This window comes from Anabas testudineus, chromosome 21, assembly GCF_900324465.2.
Source record: "Anabas testudineus chromosome 21, fAnaTes1.2, whole genome shotgun sequence".
Lineage (NCBI taxonomy): Eukaryota > Metazoa > Chordata > Actinopteri > Anabantiformes > Anabantidae > Anabas > Anabas testudineus.
Genome location: NC_046629.1, coordinates 20402607 through 20416233, shown reverse-complemented (window position 1 = coordinate 20416233; position 13627 = coordinate 20402607). Strand labels below are relative to the sequence as shown.

At 41.7% G+C, this 13627-nt stretch overlaps 1 protein-coding gene across 1 annotated transcript in view; it reads right to left on the bottom strand.

Moving 5' to 3' along the window:
* The window catches only part of gli2a (GLI family zinc finger 2a), a 65456-nt gene extending 55382 nt beyond the window's left edge, over window positions 1-10074 (bottom strand). Inside the window, exon 1 of the mRNA XM_026376992.1 lies at window positions 9587-10074. The gene's annotated coding sequence lies outside the window, so the exon portion shown is untranslated. The remainder of the gene's footprint in view (window positions 1-9586) is intronic.
* Between the last annotated feature and the right edge of the window lie 3553 nt (window positions 10075-13627).

Genomic DNA, 13627 nt, shown 5'->3' with positions numbered 1-13627 from the left:
CTTAGCGCCTCGTTCAGTTTCAAGTGTTCCTCTCCTCCACTACCGTTCAACAGCTCCCCTTTCACCAACACTGAAAGGAATGCAAACACACATCAAAAGAGACCCTCTCAGTTTGAAGATTTCCAGGCTTTGCTCTTCTTACTTTCTTCCTTCCTATCTTTCAGTCAGTGCGATCCGTATCCTGGTATGTTTTTTTTTTTCCCCCGGCAGCGAGACATACAAACCGACACATACACACCAGTGTGTATGGCGAATTTGCATACACACACACACACGCGCGAGCGCGCGCGGGTACACAAGGAGAGGCTCACCAACTGCTGTCCCACACTCTGCTCACTTGGCAAACACAAGAAAGATGGATAGGTGGTCCCCTGCCCCTATACCACCTGCAGACCTCTGTGCTCAGGTTTCTGACGGTGACACTCATGCAGGTTAACATAACAACCACCAGAAGCCACCAATATAGTTTAGTTTTCCATAATTTTGTCTCTTCATTTCAGATGTTTTCGACATCGACATCATTGTTTTTCAGAACTTGTTGAGATTTAAGCTTTTGCACCTCTTGCTTCAGAACTTCCAGTGATGGTTAGTAAACAGCGGTGAGATGTGCTTTATTTTAGAGTTAATATAAGTTCATCTGACTACAATGTTTGGATCATTGCTAAGTGATGCATTGCTATAGTATGTATGTGTTGAGTGCATGGAAGTTAATTGATATAATTGTCTAGTAATGTACTATTTTCTTAAAAAACAAAGAGAGTCTAGAGTTTTAAGCTACTATTATTAAGATTTTGATATTAATATTAGATCAAATGACTAAGTGTAACTTGAAACCCAAATGATTTATCAGCCTCCAGCATTTGGTTTCTCTCTGGACACTGTTTTGATTTTGCAAACAACAGCTTCAAGGTTAATGATTGCTATTGAAATTCCTATAAAAAAGTAATTTGAAGTAGCAGGAGAGCAAATACGGAATACAAAAAATGCCAAGTTGCATTAAACCATGCAGATTTTAAATGTGCTATCTTATATTCTCAGCTCTGATGCAATGTTTAGAACAATCATTAAAGAAGAACATAGCTGATTAGCAGTAAATAACTTCTTTTTCACCATCATAATAAGAACCTGTCACTTATGCTCTTATACGAAAAACCATTCTGTTTATGCACTGGTGCTGCTCATAACATTTTCTTCAGTTACATTGAAGTGGGCTAAAAGCTATCCGCCATACTCAAAAGAATGCTGCAACTATCAGACCTAATTTACAGGTAGACAGGTGTAAGGATAATGACAAGCAGTGGCGAATGGGTCCACACAGGCATCTTCTTTCACTGTGCACACTGTGTTGTACCTTCACTATATCGGGATCTACAGAGCTCGTCACATAATTCAGACAAAAACAGCTGCCTTTCACCGCACATGGCCAGCCCTAACCACCTTGGCCGGACTTTCTCTGGTACTCTTCACAAGAAGCCTTTAATTTAACTTACCAAATGTTCCCTCCATGGGAGCTCTTTTCGCTTACAAAATACTTCCTTCCTGAGACAACAGAGCTCATTTTTAGTCCTGGCTGCAGCAGCACCTTACAGTCGCAAGGTATTCATTTTTAAAACCGCATTCTAAAACTTTCACCTATGGTTTTTCACATTCAAAACTGCCAACTTACACTTGATCATCTGTGCATTTTTAAAACTTCATTACAGTAGGATTGAACTGGTCTACAGTTAAATACAGACAACCTACACTGAATGCCTGACCAGAACTGAAGCTCATAGAGAGTCTTTTATTCATCCACAGTGACTTTACTTAACATAAGTTCTGCACACATGGACTTTTACAACAAGAAATGTCAGATTTCCAGGCTAGTAAATTGAATTAGTTAGCAACTATTAACACAAAGGAACTGCAATGCAGATAACATTTGGTCGGCCGGTGGTGGGGCGGTTCCCATACCATGACACGTCAAGTCCTTGGTTTCATAACCGTTACACCCCTGCTCTGTGCCTGCTGGATGTGCGACTTAACTGTATGCTAACCATATGTTTTCAATGTCAACTTAAAATAGCAATATCTCATAGAAGTTTTCTGCTTCCCCTACGGGGCCAAAAAACATGTTATTGCATCTTCCAAGACTTCTGAAACAAATACTAAACTCTTAAGAGCAACAACACCTCTGTCCAAAGACTGCTGGTCACACCAACCATATGTGACACTAAAATCTAAAATAATAATTTTACTGAATATTTCTGTGTCAAGTTTGACCGTTTCTTTTGTGGTTTGTGGTTCCTACTTTCAAAGACATATGGGATTTATTAAAAATCTATTAATTTTTCAAGTTTTTTGAAACAATGTTTTTTCGTTGACAAATCATTCACTTAAGTGGACGACAAGCTTCTAAGACCTCTGAGAGAAGACAAGTTTAGACTCGGACACATTCTCCACGGGTGAATCACCTTGCTTAGGAGAAAGATGAGTCAAAAAGAAGGAGCAGGAAAGAAGGACCATGAAGAAGACTGTGAAAGGTCTGACAGCAACACATGAGTCTGATTCAGAGGTTGAAACATCATCATTAGGCTGTCACACATGTATAGATCCAGGTCATTCAAGCAGGAAGGAGAGTATTGCCACAATATGTTTTCTCAAAGCAGGGCACAGGGTTTTCTGTGGGGGGGATGGGGGCTAACCTAGATGGCTACATGTACAATCTATAAGATATTTTTTTAAATTATGCACTCATGTAAATTGAGGCTTTAAAAAAAATCTCTAACACATTCCAGTTTTTGTTAATCTTTGATTACAAACTATCTCCGGACTGCACATGGAGGATTCAAATCCATTACCAAAACCATCCAGTGGATTGCAGAAGTAATCAGTATCTAACGAGTGATCTAATATAAAAGGAATCTAAAACAGCAGCGAAAAGCCCTATGGATGAGTTCTTACCCCACCCCTGAACCTGACCTTTCCTTCTAGTAACAGCAATATCCTGTGGATGATCTCCTCGACTCCCTCAACCAACAAAAAACAGATGTGGAGCTCATGGCCTTACATAGATTCCGCAGCAGGGAGGAATCTACATGGATCCACTTTGTGTTTTTGTCTTTGTCTTGAGAAAGTATCAAGTAAATACAGTAAATGAACATGCAAGGGTACCAAATTAACTTATGGTGTATCCCACCAATGTAGCACTACACATGTATGACATCATCAAACTGATAAAATGCAGGATAGCTGATGAGCAAAGATGAATTTTTTCGGCACTAGGGTGGTGACTACAAACAATGGTGACTGAAACTCCATGCTGAAGTGGACCAATTACCGTCTGGTCCATGCCTATGCCATAGGTATGGTATACATTTGATGCAGAAGCATAAATCAAGCTTTAGTCAGCCACCTGGAATCACCATTCTGTGATTCAGGCTGCTGATGTGGCTAAGAATACCAAATGTGAGGGTTTGCTGCTTGTCTCAAAATGTTGTCACGGTCACATTCATTGATAACAAATAAGCATGACTTCATGGGTGTCTGTAATATTTTTATTGCAACATGTCACAGCTAAATGAACACTAAGTGACCCTGTAAACAGGCGATAGAAGTAGGTGTGTCTGTGTGTAAAAGTCACAGCTGTCACCGGTGCCACGTTACACACCGCTGAGTTGAGCCAGCTTCCTCTCTGAAGCATTTGGCCCCGGTCATTCATCCTAAATGTGTTGTTAGCACTCACTCTCGACTGCTTCAGCTGTCAATAACCTCGGCAAAACTGGCTTCGTGTGTGCGTGCGTGTGAGAGTTAACCAAATCAAAATAGCAATTTGCAACACTCAGGTTTCACTGTGTTGCAACTTCGACATTGTTGCGGTGAATTCGTCTCTCCGGTAGAAGGGATCGTGATACTGTGTTACAGTCTGAGTGTGTTTGTGGTTGTGCTTTCCTGGCCCGTACACCAAAGATTCCTTGTGTGCAGCTGCTGTTACTTCCAAGTCAGATCTCAGTCCAGCTCCACAGACAGACAGCATGGGGGACTCCCCTTGAAGTTTGGGGGATGTTAGTGACCGTGTGCTTTTGCGTGGGCTGCGGACACATCAGTAGCAGCTGTCAGTAGCGTGTCAACAGGTGAGACCTTTTAGTGTTAGGTGTAACTACTTTTTTGGCCTGGGCCAGCTTTTAGAAAGGATTATGTTTCATGGAAAAATTACCTTTTTATGAAATGCATCATATAAGCCTGCTCAGACAGGTGGAGGGGATATAAAGCAGTAATGTTGTAAAGAACCAATGCGTTCTGTTTAACCTGCATTTATTTTGTGTAGAGGTAATTTATAAGGTGAAAAACTGTAGCACGCTTAAGAAAAGTAAGTATGTTAAACAAGCTGAGAGAAGACAAATACACTGTATTCTACATTTCCCACACAGAAAATGACACTATATGTAGATTTTCTGCTGTTTCACCACCTTCTTCTTCCCTGGAATGCTATGCTACACACCGACACCGCCGAGTTCACCCTTAGAGCAGCCTGACATTGTGAAACCTCGCATGTGAAAGAGCCGAACGCAACGACGACCCCGCACATAATCAATGTGGTTTTCATCCCACTTTCTCTCTAATGAGCTGATTACAAAACACGAGCAAACCCCAGTTTGGCCCAGAGCCCGAGCGAGAGACAAGAGAGAGAGAGACAGAGCGAGGAGATGATGGCAGCAACAGACGCGCTTTTGAGGAGGGGGTTACGGAGCTGGTTGCTAAAGACAACCACATGTCTCTATATCCGCGCTCAACTCTTGACTCTCCCCGTCTTTCCATCTCTTGTCTCCGGCTTCTATCTGTGAGGAGACTGTGGCTTGGCGCTCAATCAGTGCGATTTGGAATCTAATATCTCCCGTTATATGGAAACGTAAGAAAAGGAGGCCAACCGCCCTGCCCTTGAGGCTGCGTCGACTTTGTAGCTATGGGAGGGCCTGGTGTAAATCATAACTTCCAACACAAACACCAGAGTTAGGAGCACAAACACTTTCCGCTCCCCCTCCTCTTTCTTGCTCTGTGTGCTGGCTGCTTTTTGTCGCCTCTACATCAGATTAGGGCCATGGCAAACATCACAGACAACACACCATTGTCTAAACCATCTTGATAGCCATCTTTCACATAGAAAGTCTTCCAGGGTGTTTGATAAAGAAATGTAGAGGAAAACCAGGATCCTTTCCCTTCTTCTATTCACAGGCCTAATGGGAGTTACATCTTCTCGTTTATTTAGGAACCAGGAAGAAATAAATGAACCACAATAGGAGAACGGAAACAATTACTTAAAATGAATTCCCATCATTATTTAAACAGTCCAATGTGATGTCATAAAATGTCATGTTTTGGTCAACCAATGCTTTGTTCTGATTATAGTATGAATCCCATGGATCCAAAATTTACTTTTTCTTAAATTTGAATTTGAAAGATAGCCAGTCAAAAAGTTTTTGAAGGATGTGGACAGTATGAACTCACAGCATGGCAGGAAATCTTCCTAGGTACCTGACATTATGCCATATCAAAATGGCCACCAGTGGAAGCACCGATTGGCAGCAGATTTTCACCAGTTTAGCATTGAACTAATAAGGCAAAAATAATGCTTCCTGAGGAGGCTCATGTGTGACCTCCTCTTCTTCTTTGCTGCCTTTTTTTGTGTCAACAAGCATGCAGCAGGCCTGTAACATTGTTGGAGTCACAAAAGCCTGAGATGGGTGCAACAGGACCAGAGTTGTATTTTTGTGTTTTAATTTCATACATTCTTTCTAGTTAACAGACTGTTTGTTAGACCTCTGTATTACACAATGATATTGCGTCTTGCCACTTTTGATTGTCCCGTGAGTTTATCTTGTGTTGAGATAATAAAATCAGTCTCACCATCCCCCCCCCCCCCCCCCCCCCACAAATTAAGTGACCTCCTGTGACCTGGGCAGGGCTTCCCAGAAGACCCCTGAGCTAGGACCACCATTGTTCTTTTGTAGGCTGATAGACAATGATGATGTTACTGCTAAAAATGCGTTTGGGAAATTGGGTTTCCGATGACTCAGCATGTGATTTAAGGAGTGTGTGAAGAGTTTGGCCAAGACCTGATGGGGAGATCTCTAGCCTGGGCTGGCGATGACACAAGATACACCACACAGGGATCACTGTATACAGCACTAAATCTATTCAGGTTTTCCTCCCTTTTTGGAGATAATGAAGCTGGCTATCTTCATCTTTTTATAGTTTAACATTTACAACACACAGGCACAGGAATAGGAAGCGAGTCGTTAGGCATATGACTTAGAGATCAGTTTTTTCTTGTTCTGCTGCAATTGTGCATTCCCACTTTAGATGAAGAGGAGTGCCTCCAGTGATTGATGAGGTCAATCACCCTGTAATGAGCTTGTCGGTTATTTTACCCTACAGCCCTTTAAACGGCTTGTTAAACATACATCAGCCTCCACCCCGTTTTTTAGCATCATGTGTTTTCAGGTGCCATATGCTGTGAATGTGTTCCTTTGAGAGCAGCGCTACAATCCAGCATGACCCTACTCTCTGTGCTTGGGAATGGAGTGCCCACTCGTAGCTGCTCTAGTATAAAGAGGGCGAAGCAGGAGGAGGGGGAGGGGAAGGGATGGAGTGAAATGTGCAACCCACCCCTTTTTCCCCCCATCAAATCCGGATATGATGTTAGCCTATTTAACCTCGCACACTTGAGTGAGAATGAACAGGATGCCTTGAGGGGAGCGAAACAACAGCCGTTAAAACAAGAGAGGATTGTCCTGTGCCATCCTCACTAGCCAGGGAACTCAGTGAAGGGCTCTACACATCAATGTGAGCAGCCATCTCTCTCTCTATGTTGCTCTGCCACTCTTCCCTCCATCTGAAGTGCAGGCTGATTGTGAAAGATCGCAATGGCATCACCTCTTACAGCCTCCTAAATGGCCATTAAAGTCTCATCAATTCATGCCTGCGCATGAGGACATTTGAATCCACAACGGCGCACCCGTCTGCAGGCTCCAGGTCTCACAGGGCCTCTGCAGGGACAAAAGTCCAATTTGGAAACACTGATGTTAGGATCATATTCATGGCCACGAAGAGTTGTTAAGCAGAAACAATGTGTGCCTGGACCCATCGGTACCTAAGAGTTTAGATCGGGTTTAGACATCATGTTGGGATTCGGGTAGGGTTCAGGTTCCTAGGTCAAACTAAACTAATTGGGTGTAGTTGCACTTGTATTCTAACATTTTTTGTAATGCACAATATTATTTCATGCTTCTTCTTTTGTCTAATTTAAAGTTAAATTATATTACAACCAAAATGACAAACTCAATTGCATTAGGTTCCTATTGGGTTTGGAAACCACACTCTCAGACTTGCATTAGGCCTCATCCTTATTCTGTAGTGCTTGTGTAAAGTTAATGGATCACAGGAAATGTAGGACTTCACTAACTAATTTGAATGAGGAATGCGGAGAGCTGTCTTAGGCCAATTCATCTTATAAAACAGTTGATATAAATGATCAGTTATATGTTCTACTACCTACAGTGTGTTCTGCGGCAGCTCAGACGTTTACACAGTGCTAAGGGGAAAAAACCAGCAGCTACCTTTCATCCCCAGCCACTAAATTCCAGTGCAAACATTTTTCAGCCGAACCACCGAGGCCCCAAAAGCCTCCCTCCGGCCCACCACACCTAACACCTCCCCGCGTGGGCTTCCTTTTCTTACTGCTGCCATCATGAGGTGACAGGCTGCTGAATGGCTTCATTGGCACAGTACAGTGCCTTAGCTCAGTGAAATGAGGGTCACAGTGGGATGAGTTGGGGTTGAAGGAGTTTACTCAGCAGGACTGTGGTCTAGCAGGAGGAGGAGGTGGTGGTGGTGGTGGGGTGCTCCTCCCCCTCCTCCTCAGAGTCACTCAGACTTCACCCTCTCCTCCAACCCTCCTCTCGGTCGCTGTACGCTAGACTTCATCGGTATTTGCTTTCAAAAAACGCTGTACCCCCCTCCTCCACCTCCTCCTATTCCACCTTCTCCTCCTCCTCCTTAGCCTGGACCCCTCCAACACACAAACACAGACACACACTATGCGGTCACTCCTTTTCCAGTATTTGGTTCATTAAATTTTCTTCCAAAAAAAAGCTGAAAAAAAAAAAAAACTGGATCAATAAAGTGGGGCCTGTGCACAGAGGCGATGTGTGAAAATGGGGGAGCAAAATCCAGCGCACAGGGGCTGGGGCTGAGGAGATGAAAGTGACATGGCTACTATGGGTCTCTGAACACAGCAGAGCGGTGCCCCCAAACTGAAGCTGAATGAGCTGAATAGGCTCATCCATTCTTTACTCCTTTCACTGTGTGCAGGCCCTAACTGTTGGAACTCTTCATTCTTCACAATGGGCAAATGCACTAAAACTTTTTTTTAGTTTTTTCTCATGCAAATCACCTCAGCTCTGAACAGGTTTGTCATCATGTGAAGCGGCAAAAACACACACATGCACTCGGCTCAAGAAGATCTCAAAAAATCATATCATTTATGCTTTTACACGTTTATTTTGAGTGTTTTTTTTTTATTTCTTTTACCTTTGCTCTCATTATTCCATAAAGCCTCTTTTCCAACTTTTTTCTGGGTTTGTGTCTCATCAGCATGCAGGAAAATAAAATATCCAAGCACCCATTTGATTTTCAAATGTGACTTCTATGAAAAAAAACAAACACACTTATATGTAGGCCACAACAACCAACAAAAAAAAAGTGGGACTTATGAATCCACGCATGAGAGTTTGGAGATCATTAGCAGCGCCTATTAGATAGGGGTAAAAGCCAAGAGCAAATATAGCTGCTTAAGGGCCCCACAAAGGCGTCAAGTGTTTGTTGACTACTCAGCCTGCAGAACAAACAGTAAACTTTGAATCTTTCAACAATAAGTACACATCTCCCACAGGCCTGTCATAGGCAGCAATATGTCCACGCTGCTACTGCATTCCTCACACTTTGTGCGTGATGTCTGGTGCCTTTTGCATTTTTTAATCTCTTAATTCTACAAGTGCTCTAAAAGTGAGAAAAGGAAAGTTGAGTGGTTGCGTTAGTCCAACACTCTAAACTGATTGTTTTTATGCATTTTATTTTAACCACACAAAGCAGAATAAGTGGGATTTCTCTTAAATAGATCATAAGTATTTTAAGTTGATTTCATCTCTGAATTAAGCATAAAACATTTCCATCAGCTACAATGTTTGGAGACTGCAGTGGCAACCACCACCAAAAAAGAAAAAGAAAAAAAAAAAGCCTGTGATCAACTATTAAAAGCTATGGAGAGGGCTTGGCGCCGAGCTTTCTGATCACATCTCTTCCCATATGGATCAAGTTGCAGGACAAAAAGACATTTTTTGGATTCTTCTGTCAGATAAGTTCAAAGTGCAAATGAGATGTGAAGCTGCCCTACAAGCCTCATCTGCCGCTGACACGCAAAGGGAACAGAAAAAGAGGCGACGAAAGGGGAAGAAACTCGGCAGTAAATCAGTTTTTTTTTTACATCACTGTAGTGTGGATTTAAAACAAACACACACACATACACTCACTAATACAACAGCTTCCTTACCCCCGCTGCGTCTGTCTTCCCGTTGAAGTCTCTCTTCTTTTTTTTGTCCGAGGAAAACTTAAATGTGAAGTCGGATTCCCGTAAACTCAGCACTACGCTGGCACTGAACGCCAAAACGCGCAAACAAGCCTCTCCGGACTTGACGCGAAACTTCCATGAACCGAGTTAAGAAAAGTTTGGAAACACGCGAAGTTTGCTCGGCATTACGAGGCTCTCCTCCTCCACCTCCTCCTCCTCCTCTGTCCCGGACAGCGATTCAGAGCGGAGGAGCGTCTAACTTTTTCTTACAATCCATCTCCTCCTGGTGCGCTCTCGTGTGCGTACTTTGCGCGCTCCTTCAGAAAACTAACATGATTTGTGAAAGCTTGTTTTTTTTTTTTTTTCTTTCTCCTAGGATAGGCTTGTGACTCAGAGAGGGTTTGGCTGCACTCGGCAGTAGTTGCAGAGACATGCGGTGGTGTTGAGATCTCCAGGCTGCTGATCTGTTTTCAATCCGACCCCCCCGCCCCACACCCCTTCCCTTTACCATCTCCTCCTTTCTCACTCCCCTCGCTCCCTGGCGAGTTGGGCCATTTGCTGCACCAGATGGGCCGGGCTAACTCAATCCAGCAGTTGCAGACGGGGAAAAGTTAGATAAAGTTTCATTTATTGTTCGATTTTTCACCGGCTTTGCAGCTACAGCTTTACAGTTTACAGCAGTTACCACAGTTGGAATGATCAAATAAAAACCAGTTACACATGTATTGTCCGAGAAATCAATGCGTTTTTGGAGCTCTAATTGAATTTTCTCTCTTGAGGAGAAGTGGGTGGAAGGATCATCAAGGCTCTCTCTGATCTTGAACAAACCCAACTCATATTCACCAACAAATACACCCAAACCAAACCCTGTAGTTAAAGTGTTGATTTAAAAAAAGGGACACAGCAAACAGTTTTCATCCTTCATGCTTGTTTATTCCCATGCAGGCTTTTTGATCTTAGCTCCAACCTTGTATTCAGCACTGCAGCAGGTAACATTAGTTACATGATTCATGTAAATAACGCAAACCTACCCTGTCCTTGCATTTCAATGCCCATTCAGTGATGTTTGAGGGAACAAAGAAAAGAAAGAAAGCGGTGGATGCATACGCTTCGCAAAATTAAGTCAAATTAGCAATGTAATGAATTCTGGGTTAAAAATGAAAATATAAGTTGCATTAGAAGTATTATCAGCAAAATATACTCAAAGTATCAAAAGTGGAAATTCTCGTCATGCAAACCTCTATTGAGGTCACATCTTTAGTCATTATATTAATTATTGGTGTTGATGCCTCAGGACAGGGGTGCTCTTGCAGGTCACGTTGAAAACTTTAAGTGCTGTTTGTTTTAATATCATGTAGTTAAGGACAATTTGAATGTAAAAGCCCAATCTGCAAAGTAACCACTAACTACAGGCCTTTTGCAGTGGAGCAAACTGTGCAAGAGAGGTGGTAGGTAACTAAGTACTTAAGTACTTAAGACTTAAGTAATTAGATTGTTGATTACTTGAACTTTACTTGAGTGTTTCTTGTGCTTTTACTGCATTTCAGTTCAGAGAGAAATATTGCACTTCTACTCCGCTGCATTCAATTACAATTTGGTCATTTGGCAGATGCTTTTATTCAAAGCGACTTACAAGGTAACAGGCAACTTAAAAGACAGGGTAAGCATAAGGAAGTCTTGCATAAGGACCCCTACAGGAGGTAGGTCTCCTGCATGGAGGGGGGTGATGTTACCATTACACTATCAGGCTGCTCTACTTTAGCTTTAGTTAGTAGTTACACTTTTCAGATTCTTACAAAATAAATGAACTCATAAAGTATCAGGTATTACTCTGGATTACAAGTAATTACAATCAGCACCATCACTCACTGTGCCACTTTGGTTTCACACTAAGTCTCGAGGTAACACATATCTTTGGGCTATATCTTTGATTAGTTACTACACAGTTTCTTTGCTGTAATTATTAATTTTGAGAGCTTTTTAAATAATCTGGATAAAACTTGTATTTGTGTTATCAACAGCTTTAAATTCAGTGTTGTTTCAATTCATTGTTTTCTTAATGTACCTCTTGTACTTGTAGTTGCAGTACATTTTAAAGCATGCTTCTGCTTGAGTGCAACATTTGAAGTGGTACTTGTACTTGTAGTGGAGTACTTTTTTAGGCTAGCACCTTGTTTACACCCTGCTGTTCAATAAAATTGGAAATGGAAATTAAAAATGGGAATGCTCCATTAAGGAACAAATACTTCTGATGTTCTACTGTACAAGAAAATATGGTGCAACAAGATGTTTGGACAATTTGCACATGCAACTGACAAATCTATGTAATGGCCAGAACATATATGGTGTTTTCTTTGTATTTGTTGGGAGCAGCTCAACCAACACTACAATTGCCCAATACTACAATTGCAGTAGTATCAGGAACACAGTGAACCAGTCTGGATTGAAAAACTCCCCCAGATGACATCATCACAGAAGCAGGGAAATTGCTTAATGTAGGGGAGGTAGACAGACATTTAATACCACTCATACACATGTATTTCCCCCAAATCAAACAAGAGGAAGCAAGTCCCAAATCAGTGAACTCGCCCTTTAAACACACTTTTTGAAATATGAAAATACATTTGAGCAGCTTTATATCTGTAGAGAATTCAAGATTCAAAAAACCTTTATTAATCCCAGAGGTAAATTGTTTTGCCTCATTACAGTTGTTCCCAACACAGATAGAAAGAAAGGGAACCACAACCAGGAAAGATCCAACACTAACATAAAAACACATAACCAATAACATCAATACAAAAAAACTCAATATATATACGGAATATGTAAAGTAAGTAAAATAAATGAATGAAGAGCTGTGCAGGAGCCATCGCTCTTTTAACACAGTGTGTCAAACGTTTAGGAGTTCAGAGGTGGTTGGATGGATTTATATGAGGTCAAACAAAACCATTTGTGGAAAATCATCCTGCCTAGGGTTGTGACTCTTTGCTCATGATGAGGCTCTCTCAGACTTCCACTGCGTCCAGCGTTAGCCCCTGTTTATTGTTCTCTCTGCCTTCAGTCTGGTTTTCAGCAAACAGTTGGAGCCAGTTAAGGTTCCACCTTTTCACCTGAGCAGCTATTTGAGGGCTTTGCTATATGTTATGTTGCTATATATTTTACATATATGACTCATTAACAACATCTTTAATCTGCTTTTTGACGCATTAACAGGGACGTATCTCACACAGATTTGTTTTACTAAAGCAACTATTCCCTATGTTATTTTAAATGAAAGAGGTGAAGATCAACAGACTGATGTCTGAATGCTTCCTGACTGTAGAGGACTGCAGGATTGTGGCACCACTGAGTTCTCTGTCACTTAATCGAGTGCTTGTTTGCACTGTGGTGTCCGTGCAGTTTGTTATTTGAATTATTAATCACCTCAACATGTGCACTTAGACAGCAGCTAAGTGCACATCCAGCTGTGTAACTGGTGTTAGGCAGCACACTTCCTTCCATTTACTCAAGTACTGTACCCGAGTACAGTTTTTTAGTTGTTTACTTGTACCTTACTTGAGTATTATAATTAATTTTTTATGTATTGTATATGTTACTTTTACTTCACTACAATTCAGAGGGAAATTTTGCACTTTTTACTTCCAAAAATTTGGTTTTAGTTTTAGTTTTTGAAGATGCAGCATCTTAATGCCAAATCTAATCAGCTAGTAAATGATTGAGATTGATGAGATTATAATGGACAAGCCAGCTGACTGTACATTTGTACATTTTCTTTTTTCTGCTTATTATCATGGGGGTAATCACCATAGTGTGTGCACATTTAGGTTTCATACAGACTGTCACCGGGCTTGTGCAGCCTCTGTGGCTGGAGTCTTTGGAATGTGTGAGGTTTCAGTGCCTTGTTCAGGGACAACTTCACTTCGCTTTACAGTCAGGAGAAGTCGGGCGACAAACCCCGAGGCCATGAGTTGATAGGCAACCTCTTTATCAACTAAGCCACTGCCGCCCCCACCATGCTATACT